Below are 11,869 nucleotides of genomic sequence, written 5' to 3'. Positions count from 1 at the left end.
TCGAGAACATTTCTGAGTTGAATGAGAAGGGACTTACAGGCGACATGATTGCAAGTCGTTTCTTTAAACTCTCACTGAGGGTGTAAGACACCTAACAAGTAACAACAGTCCCTTTACTAGATTCAGAATCAAGAGTAGCTGTAGAAGTTATTTCTACCCAAATCTCGATCAATTTCTGGTTTATCTCTTTGACTTCAGTCACTACAAGGCCATTGTTGGGATGCTATGGATATGCATCGAATCAAGAACATAAACAGATATTTATGCATAGAAACGCGGTATTAATATGCTTCATAAGAATGTAACTTGAACTGAACTAATAATTTCCTAAAATGTTTAGGATTGAAGATTTTCAATACATCCTTTAATTTACTTGATATTGAATCTGTACTGATAAATTGATAGAAATAACACAGTACAGCTAATTAAATCATGTCATAACCTCAATTGTGGGAGGTTAAAATAATGTAGCATATAAATTCCAAACACAGTTTTGTATATAGCTTATGATGGGGTGGAGTGTGGACGACTGTGAGTAAAAGCCATCTCCAAGCGACCATACAATGTACAGTTGATACCACACCACTTTATTAGGTCGACGATTATCCCTGCTTGATGCATCGATGTCTCGTTTCAGTGTTCAATAAGATAACCCATTATAGGATCATATTCTTCATAATGATCCATAAATGGGTTAGATTCATCATCACCAAACCTTGCATACTCGGGTAACCTGTCCATATCGTTGATGGCTGAATACATATCATTTACGGCTCTCTTCAGAGTATCTTTAGATACTCTCTGAACCTGAAAGGCAATAAAAATGTGTTAAACATCAGTTAATGGACCAGTTTTCTGAATGACAATATAAATTAAAGAGTCATATTTAAACAGACATACTGCACGAACTAAGCGATCAATAGGCAGCATTGCAGATTGTGGAGTCTGACTGCTTTCTGCAGCACCATCTGATGGTAAAGGTGTATTTATTGTTCCATATGTTACAAGGGAAGCTGACTTATCTTGCACCTCAGCATCGCGTGCAGCTTCTATTGCTCCAATCTCATTAGGAGAAACAGACTGAGCAAGCTCTCTTATTTCTTTAGGAGCAGAAGACGGTGTTATTGGAGTTGTAGCTGAATAAACTGGTAAGGAAGTTATTGTTCCAGATGATGTTACAATGGAAGCAGACTTAACTTGCACCTCAGTCTCCTTAGGTACAGAAGACGGTGTTACTGGAGTTGGAGCTGAATCAACTGCAGCCATTGAGGCCACATTCTGTGAGATTGTTCTAGGATCTGAAACGCATGATGTATTCTTTTTCTGCAACGGAGGCTGTTTAGTAGATTTTGGGCGGCCTCTTTTGGGTTTGGTCGAGGGTATAAACATTGAGTCCATAATGTCTTTCTCTTTTGGCAACTTTTTTGGCTTCCTTAATTGCTGTTTTTTCAGAGGTCGATCCATATCTGATGGCTGCATTGGCTCTGAATTTCGCTTCAAGTTAAGAGGCTGAAATAAGCCAAGAAATCTTTGTCAGAATTCAGTTTGTCCTGTGATAAAACACTTCTAAACTGTTGTTTTTCAGATGCCATTCTAAGGAAATCACGATAAATTTACAGGTAAGATATTTCTATGGCAGGCAGAAAGTTATGAGCTCAATGATTTTCAAGTTCAGTTGAGCTCAAGATAAATCAAGCTCAGCTCAACTTGTGATCAATAATACTTATACTGCTAAGCATGATATACTCACAGAATTTTGTTCCGCAGTACCCTGAGAGCCATTATTCAGCACAGCTTGCATGTCTATCTGCTTTGGTGCAATAGGACCATAAAGGGATGAAATCGGAGCATCAAATGGTGATTGCGGAAACACATTTTTGCTAGCAAGGGCTGCATGCTGTACCAATGGAGTATTTTGCAGTTGGTTTACAGAAATCCGCTCATTTGAGACTACTTTTGGTGCTTGGTTCTTCATACAGTTGAAGAAATGTGTAATTGCACTCAAACTTTTACAAATTCTTTCTTTAGGAATGCAAGTAAAATCACTTTCAGAAAACTGCAGAAATCTGATCATTAGTTCATAATTCTTGAGGCTTTTGGTTTTTTCATGTTGAATCACACCTTGCGCCTGCAACAAATTAAAGATCGAGTTACAGATACAAGCATTGGAAAATCGAGAGTGCCTCTACTAATTGAAACAACAAAAACCATACAAAGTACACCTTGTGTCCAGTTGTTAACATTGCTTTAGGGCACAGAGATTAAGCAACTTCGGAGAAAAGATAAAGAAACAACAATGTATAGAAAAACAAGAACAGCACTGACTAATAGCTGATTATACCTTTGCACAATCTTCCTTTGCTTTTTTTAGCATACTAATTAGTTCGGGTAAGTAATCCATCCTTGCTTGGCGATACTGCAATACATCCACAAAAAATTGAAAGGTTTGTGTTCAATGAAAATTCATGCTGCTATAATGTTATAGAAACTTTTGAAAAGTTTATTCAATTCAACAAAAGAACTTGTTTTTTCTTTGTCAACAGAATCAAGTTTTCTTTGAAACTGATTATGTATATCTACTTGTCAAGGAAACTAATTGAACAAATATGATACACACTGATCCATGATAAAAGGGAATCTGAAATGATTCACAAGCATATTAAGATTTTTTACTGCTTTACCTCCATCAGGAGAAGCTTCCAATCAGCTGCATTAACTGCTCCAGCATCAAGAAAGGATGCTGTAGAGTCAAGAATGAAAGAAAATGAGGTTTCGATCACAACTGTGAGATAGATAAGCTACAAAGTTACAACTATAAATAATAAATTTATGAAATATATACTAAGGAAGATAACATGTTCATTGATATCTTACATGATGGAGTTTGTGCAGGCGATGTTTGTGACTGAAAAACATCAAAATTTTGAACATCAGCAGGACTACTTGGCATGTAGGACTTTTGTACACCAGTAGTATTATGAAATCTAGTCCCCTGCTCCAATGGCATCACCATCGAACTTATAAGAGGCTGTGATTGTTGTTGTTGATAGCCTCCTATATTCAGCCTCCTTTCGTTTATTATTGGCCTACTATGTTGCACTAATGGATGTTGGAGCGCGTCTCTCTGAGGAACATTCTGCCTCTCAAAGGCTCCACCCTGCTGGAACTGGTGTAAACCTGTCGATTGCATAGGTGTGTTCCTTTGAGGCATTGTTGGCACTGCAGCAGGCATGGACATCATCTGTGATGCTTGGATCGGATGTGAAGTACTTGGAAACGAATGCAGAGAAGAACTGGCATTGTAGATTGGCTGTGCAGACTGATTGGCATGAACTACTGGTGTCTGAATCACATTACTCGTCGATGGATTTCCTGGATGATAAAATTTAATTGTTATATCAAATCTAGTATGATATTAAACCTGTATCAATTACAAGACAACTTTATTTGTTAAATGGGATATGACCATAATTAACAACCACATATCATAATATATATAACACGTTAAAACTTGTATTCAACGGGTGTATGGATGTATTCTATACAAGAATAATCTTAGTCACTCCAAATCACATTAAGATTAATTTCACGATGGGTGAATTAATTAATTTTATACTCTTACTTGATGTGGGTGCTTTACTTTTTTTTTCTAAGATGTCCAGCTTACTGCTGATCATATCCAGATATTCATCCTGCATAATAAAATAAATAAATAATAAGATGGAAGCAGGAAGTAAAGTTGAGAAATGCTAAAAAGTCAACACTCACTGAGTCAACACAAACGCACAAATTACTCAATTTTATCTTAAATTTTCACTAATTAACGAATGCACATATTATTTAACCTTATACATAAAAATCTGGTTATTCAGTCACTTTTATCGCTTGTTTGGACAACTTACGAATATTAAATTATTAATATACATGTATCGGGGATAATTAAATACTACTATATATGAAGTATATACTTTAAGACTATTAATTTTGAACTAAGAGAATACCATCAATTTCCCTAAACAAACATGCACGGTGTGAGAATACATATTTTAATACGACAATCTTAGATTAAATATTTCACAAGGATTAAATAAAGCCGAGTAAAAACAAAGAGACTTGTATACAACAAATGTATTGTAGTAAAAACACACGTACCCTATTTGTTGCTTTCTTATATATTCCCGCCTCGATATTGAGAGATTGTTTTCTAAGTCGGTCATTGTAATCGGGGTCAGTAGGGTTGTTTCCCAACTCTATCACTTTCTTCACGAACCTGAATTTTACAAAATATTTTAAAAATTTAATTAAACTAAATTCATAAAACTTAAACAAAAATAAAATCGTAGGTCAAAACCCCAAAATTAAAAAATACAATGTAGGAAAAAAAATAAGTAATTGAAAATCAAGCATTCATATAGACAATTTCCCAAGAAATAATCAAGAAATTTATAATTAAACAAAATAATTAAAAACTATTAATTATATAATTTACTTAAAGTATTTTCTATAGAAAAAGAAAATAATTAATGTATTTACATGTTAAACACTTTATGACGGAAATCGATAGTCAATCCATTGGGTTGAACATTATTGGCCTCCATTGATTTATCTTCAACCATATTTTACACTGCAAAAAAAATTAATACTTTAACATTATTAATTTAAAAAGATACAATTTTTATTGATGAACTAATAACAAATTTAAGTATATTAATATAAAAATGATTACTTTAACGAGGGTTTTACCTTGATTATAATTGTAGGTTACAACAACATTGTATTTTTGATTTGCGGCGAAAAAAAAATACGAGAGACTTGTGAGTCTCTGGTTTTGTCTAGGGGAAATCTATATTATAATTGTAGAGTCACTTTTCACGAGAATCCTCCAAACCCCCAATCCTAAGCTCTCATTCACTCCCGCCTTTTTCACTTATTTAAATGTTTTTTGTTTTTTAAAAAAAAAGGTTACACACGTATGTAGTTTACATACAATTTACTATCCACTAACTGCTCTCTAAAAAATATCAGCCTTATCTTAATCTATTTCTAATCTCTTTTCAAAAAAAAAAAAAAAGAAAAGAAAAGAAAAAACCACTAAACGTGCTAAGCAGTTGTAAAACTCCACACCTCCACTTTAATTTTCAATCCCCATAAATCCATAAAATACCAAACTTAAGATTACTACTACACTTATCAATACTCATACTTCATAGTAAAAAATTCTAAACAAAGACAAAATCAAATTTGGTGATATAGTAGATTATTGTATTGGATATCTTCGGTTTCTGATTCGGTAAGTAATCAATTCTCGCTTATAATGTTATGCATATTATGTGATATAGTATGAGGACTCCCGGTTTAGTATATGATTATAAACTTTTAATTTACAGATTATATAACGAATTATCAACGTATGATTATAATGAATGTTATCAATGTACTGATTCAGATAAATAATGTTGGTTTTCTTTTTTTGGACAGGAAGCAATAATGTTGGTTTGATCTTTAATTACCAAACGTAGGGAAAGGAAGTATGTGATTAAGGAGAGGAATTGATTTAGTTTTTTTTTTATGGGTTATTTTTTTTTTTAATTTTTTTTTTGCAGGTTTTCAACATTGACAAGTTGCAAATTTGCAGTTAGTAGAAGTAGAGAAGAAGATTTCCCTCAAAAAAAAAAAGGTAGAGAAGAAGATTAGGCATGTTTTATTTATTTATTTTTTAAAATATTATTACCTTGATTTTATCCTACCTTTGGTTTTAACAAATTTGTATTTTTCGATTTGTTTTGATTCTCCATTTTTTTGTTGATTTTCTTTTCTAAATTTTACATTCTACTATGCTAGATATTCAGGGGGCGTTTAGTTCACACAATGGTATGGGTTTGGAATGAGGAATGAAACCTGGGTGGTATGGGGTTGGAACTTGATACTTGATTTCTTGTGTTTGGTTTTTATCTAGGAATGATAGGTTTTCTTTTAATTTTAAACCTAAAGGTATGGGTATGAGCCATACCCACCTCCCCCCTTGGGTTTCAAAAACCCATACCTTGGGGGTTTGAGGTATGGGTTTGAAAAATGAAATTTCAAGAAACAAACACAAGGTATGGGTTTTGGTCATTCCAAACCCATACCTTATACCTAATATGCTTGAACCAAACACCCTCAATCTTTGATAATGAATTTTGTTATTTTTCCTTCTATTTCTGTCTTTCTATCTCTTATAAGAACCGTTGATTTAATTTTTTTTTGTTTCTGATTATGTGTATTTTGCAGGTGAAATTTCAATGTTCATACAATACATTTGGTTGTAGCTATATCAATTTTGTTAGAAGAAAATTGTCATAATTTTTGAAGTTTGAGAGGATTAGATATGTAAAAATGATTATTCCTTTAACTTATTTAATTTGTATTTATGAGATTTTATAAAGGTTTGTTTTAATCACTTCTATTATAATTTTGTTAGGTGTTCCAATTTCCCTCCTATAAAAAAGATAAGACCTTTTTCTCCAAATCATTCATCTAATTATATATATATATATATATATATATATATATATATATATATATATATATATATATATATATATATATATGTAGCATAATCATATGTTTGTTGCGTTTGATTTGTTTATTCACTCATCATCATGCCTATTAAATTTGTTTTTGAAATTTGGCTTTATGAAGATGATATTTGTTGGTCAATTAAATTAGCGGTTTAACAACTTGAGTCGGGTCAATCCAGATTAATGTCGTAATTTATGCGGGTCAGGTTTAGGTCAAGTCAATAATAGGTTGGGTTACATTCGGGTCGGTGAATAATAGGTTGGGTTTTCACGGCTTAAAATAAGTTAGGGTCACTCTAGGGTATGAGTCGAGTTCGGTTGAAATCAATAATTTGTTGGTTATTCTTAGGTCGATCTGTTCGAGTCATGTTCGATTGAAGTAAAAAATTTGCAGTTTATAATTAGGTTGGGTCATTTCCAAGTCGAGTGATTCTCAGATTCAAGTCGAGTTCGGTTGAAGTCAATAATTTGCAGGTTATAATCAGGTCGATCGGGCCATACTCGGGTTCGAGTTGAGTTCGATTCAAGTAAAATTTTGCGGGTTCTAATAGGGTCATTTCTAAGTCGGGTCGTGTTTGGGTTCATGTCTCAAATTAAATTTTGGGTTAATCTTGGTTTCGGGTTGATTTCAAGTCATGTCACAAAGGTCATATACTTCATATTAAGAATAAATGCTCCAATTTCTTCATTTATTGTAAGAGAAATAATTTCAGATAAGTTCAAATTCGAGCTAATTAGTTCAAATAAGTTTTGATAAGATATACGTAATACTTTCATAAAAAAAAATAAAAAATAAACAGAATCAACATAACTATATAACTATATACTTTGATCAATATTAACAATGTGGTCTACATTGAATTTAAGTTAGTTGATTTGAAATTAGATCAGGTCAATAACATGTTAGGTTTAGTTCGAAATGGGTTAAGAACAATACGAGTTGAATTTGGTTCGATCAGATCAATAACAGGTCGTTTTGATTTAGGATCGGGTTGGGATAGTAATAGGCCGTGTAAAATTCGAGTCGGGTTAATAACAAGTTGGTTTTAAATTCGGGTCGGTTTAGTAACAAGTCGGGTTAAATTCAGGGTGGGTTAGTAATGAGTTACATTCGGGTTTGACGGGTGAAATAGGTTTGGGTCAATTTCGATTCAGGTCGGGTTGGTTCAGGTCAATAATTCACGGGTTATATTCAGGTCGTGTCATCTCTAGGTCAGTTGATGTTCGGTTCGGGTCTCAAATTCTCGGATTCACTAGGGTCTAGAGTTGGTATCGGGTCGGGTCATATCAGGTTTGGGTCACCATTTTTTCGGGTTAAAACGGATCGCTTAATGACTGGGTTTGGGTCGAGTCAGCTTTGATAGGTCTAGATACATCAATAATTTTATTAACATGTAGCATATTTATGGAATTTTGTTCTCTTCTTAGATTATCCATGGAAATCAATCTTTAGTAACTAATAACTTGGTAATCACTTCTATAAAAATATTAGAGTACTACTAACCAATTTTTTTTTAAATTTTTTTTTGTTGTTGTTACTATTTTATGTTTTATTAAAGACTATCTGCATCTATAAACTGTATTTTATAATCTTATCTTTAATGATAACACGTGCATTTGCACGTGCACATTCTAGTCTATATTATAATTGCAGAGACACTTTTCACCAAAATCCTCCAAAACCCAAATGCTCAACTCTCATGCATTTAAGGGGTTTTTTTTTTTTATAATTTTTTTTTATTTTTTTTTAAATAAAAATAACTACCTATCCAACAACTTTATTTTTATTTATTTTTAATCATTTTTTTTTTTTAAAAAAAAAACAATAACTACCCATCTAATATTTCCTTTTTGTTTTTTTTCAAGAAAGTACTACTAACATTTAACTTTGTGTTTTATTTTATTTTATTTTTTTATTATGTTTTTTATTTTTTTTTATTTTTGTACGTAGTATAATATATGACATGCATTAGCACGAGTATACAGTTCCTTTATCAACAATTCACTATAGTACTCTAAATCCCAAACCCTTCAATTATATGCATTTTTTTAGGCACTACCTTCTAAACAATTTCCACTTCTCTTATCATCAAAAAAAAAAGTGCAACACGTTTTTGCACAACTGGCCTCACCGAATAACTATTTGCAACAGATTAAATTATATAACTCTTAGAGCAAGACATGCACTAACCAATATGACACTAACCGACTAACCCGAGTAACCCCTATAATACTAAATGGGTAACCTCTATAAATTTGACAAAGTAAACCCCATAATATCTAGCTACATTGCGTTGCCACCGACATAAAACAGTAAGACCCTGTTTTTTGAGCTTCTAAGCAAAGTAGGGAATATCATATGCAGAGCAGGTGTCAGCACGACAGAACAAGTGTCAACACATTGTTAATACAATTATTAATATTCACTAGAGCAAAGCTAAACAAGGTTCAACAGAACCGACCAGTCCAAAAGCGACAATTACAGCTCAAGTCTAAATTACAACATTAAATCCAACTTTCCACATTTTAAATATATTTTTTTATACATCCCGTGCATTTTGCACGGGTACACTCTAGTCTAATATATAATTGCAGAGTCAGTGAATGAGGAGCCTCCAAAACCTCATTTCTCAATTCTCATGCATTTAGATTTATTTATTTTTTTTTTTAAAAAAAATAAAAATAAAAATAACTACCAATCCCCATCCCACTCTTTTTTTTTTTTTTAAAAAAAAAAAAATTTTAAATCAATAACTACCCATTCACTATTTCTTTTTTGTTTTGTTTTGTTTTTTTATTTTTTCAAGGGACTACTACTAACATTTCACTTTGTTTTTTTTTTGGTATTTAGTATAACATATGACATGCATTAGCACGAGTATACAATTCCTTTATCAACAATTCACTATAGCATTCAAAATCCCCAATATTTCATTTTTTTAAACACTACGTACTAACATTTCACTTTGTTTCATGAGTATTTTTTTTGGTACATAGTATAATATATGTCATGCTATTAGCACGAGTATACATTTCCTTTATCAACAATTCACTATAGTACTCTAAATCCCCAACCCTTCAATTATGCATTTTTTTAGGGACTACCCTCCAAACATTTTCCACATCTTTAATCATTAAAAAAAAAAAGTACAACACGTTTTTGTGCAGCTGGTCTTAGCAAATAACTACTTGCAAGTTGCAACAGAACAATGTATGCAACTTCTAGAGTAAGACACTAACTCATATGACATTAACCGAGTAACACGAGAAACCCCTATAACACTGAACGGGTAACCTCTATAACTTTGAAAAAGTAAACCCCATAATAGCATTGCATGGCCACCGACATAAAAAAAAAATAAAAAAAATAAAACCCTGTTTTTGGAGCTTCTAAGCAAAGCATAAAATATCATATTTCAGCATAGCACAACAGGTGTCAGCACATTATTAATAAGTTTATTAATACTCAATACAGCAGAGCTAATTAGGGTTCAACAAAACTGACGAATCCAAAATCGACCATTACAGCTCAAGTCTTAATTACAACGTCAAAATCAACTTTCCATATTTTAAATATATTTTTTCTTATATATCCCGTGCATTTTGCACGGGTACACTCTAGTAGGGAGAAGTGAGGACTGAGGAGACTGAGTAGTTTCAACTATATATACACACGATATTTAAGGATACTTTTCGGACTGAGGTAATATTTATGCAAAATTAAGGATACTAATTTAATTTTCCAATTATTTTCCACTAAGGGGTAATTTTGGTAGGTCCATAATAGAGGTGATTATGGGCTGGGATGGGCTGAAGGCAAAAAATCAGCCCAATAGAGTTAGGCCAAAGGTTTTGGCCGAAATTGTTTTTTCCAAACCTCTAAATATTAATTTAACTAATGGATTTTTCGGGTCATTTTGGACCGTAAAAAAACAACTAAAAATGTAATTGATGGTTCTCCATGGCTCGCCAAAAAAAAAAAAAAGTTTAATTTTTGCAGGCCATGACCTATTCAAAGTTGGACCAATCTTGATTACCTCTAGTCCGTAGGTGCGAACAAATAATTGAGCTAATCTTGGCCTTGATCCTAGTTGAGATATTAAATATCCGGTTCGTGTTTTTATATTTTGAAAGTTTGGATGGATTGGATATTAGAAATTTTTTGATTGAATTTGAACCGCCTTTTAAAATTTTCAAGACATTCGAAATATTCATTTTTTTTATAAATATATTATTAACACTAAACTATTAAGTAACATTGCAACAAACTTATTCAAATTTTTGGATATTTGAAAAAAAAAAAAAAAATCAAATATCCTATCAACTTTATAAAACAATCTTATTTAAAATTATTTTAGGTGTCATCTACATCAGATCAAGTACTTTGTAGTTTGTACTACTACTTCATTAAAGTTCGTGTAATCGGGTACTCCGTATGAGTTAATATATTGGTTGTGTCAAATGGTGAATATAAATGTAATAGGTGATGAATACACCAAAAAAAAAGGTGCACTTAAAGGGAAAAATTAGCCCCATGTAAAATATTGCAAGTTTAGTATGATTAGAGGACTTACAATGAAAAGGGGATCATTTATTTGTTAACTAATGATTGTGAACTCGTGATATTAGAGTGTTGATATGTATCCGATGAGTGGGCGAGATCATAAGAGAATTGAGTATGTGGTAGAGTTGTGTAGCAATGTTACTAAGAGAATTGAAATGTATGTGGTTAAGTTGTGTAGCAATATTAATATGTGGTATGAAATGTATGTGGTAGAGTTGTGTAACAATATTAGTAAGAAATTTGAAATGTATGTGGCATTGTTGTGTAGCAATATTAATAAGCGAATTGAAATGTATGTGATAGAGTTGTGTTGCAATGTTAATAAGAGAAATTAAATGTATTTGATGATTGAAAGCACGATACTTAGAGCCATTATTAGAAGTAAAAAAGGCTCGGCTGGCAAAACAAAGTACGAGTATTGGTTTCTAAATCCGAATCTCACAAAAAAAATTCTAAATTGGGAGTTTGTAAGATTGTAACAAGCTTATTCTAGATTGTATCCAACCCAAATTGTAGTAATTGAGTAACTGAGTGATTGATCTGCCATCCTGTTGTTACATGCATGATTGATCAAACAATGGTTTGCTCTGTAAAATGCTCCTTAGTTGCAAGTGTGCTGATCTGTTCTTTGATTGTTAGTCCTTTCTCTGCTTGCTTATGGGCAAAATCATAGAAAGTTGACCAAGCGCAGTGATCCCAAGCACCAGCCAACTCTTTCACTTTCTCCAGGCCTTCAGCAAAGCTG

This window comes from Chenopodium album, chromosome 15, assembly GCF_948465745.1.
Source record: "Chenopodium album chromosome 15, dcCheAlbu1.1, whole genome shotgun sequence".
Taxonomy (NCBI): Eukaryota; Viridiplantae; Streptophyta; class Magnoliopsida; order Caryophyllales; family Amaranthaceae; genus Chenopodium; species Chenopodium album.
Note: the sequence above shows the minus strand (reverse complement) of the source record.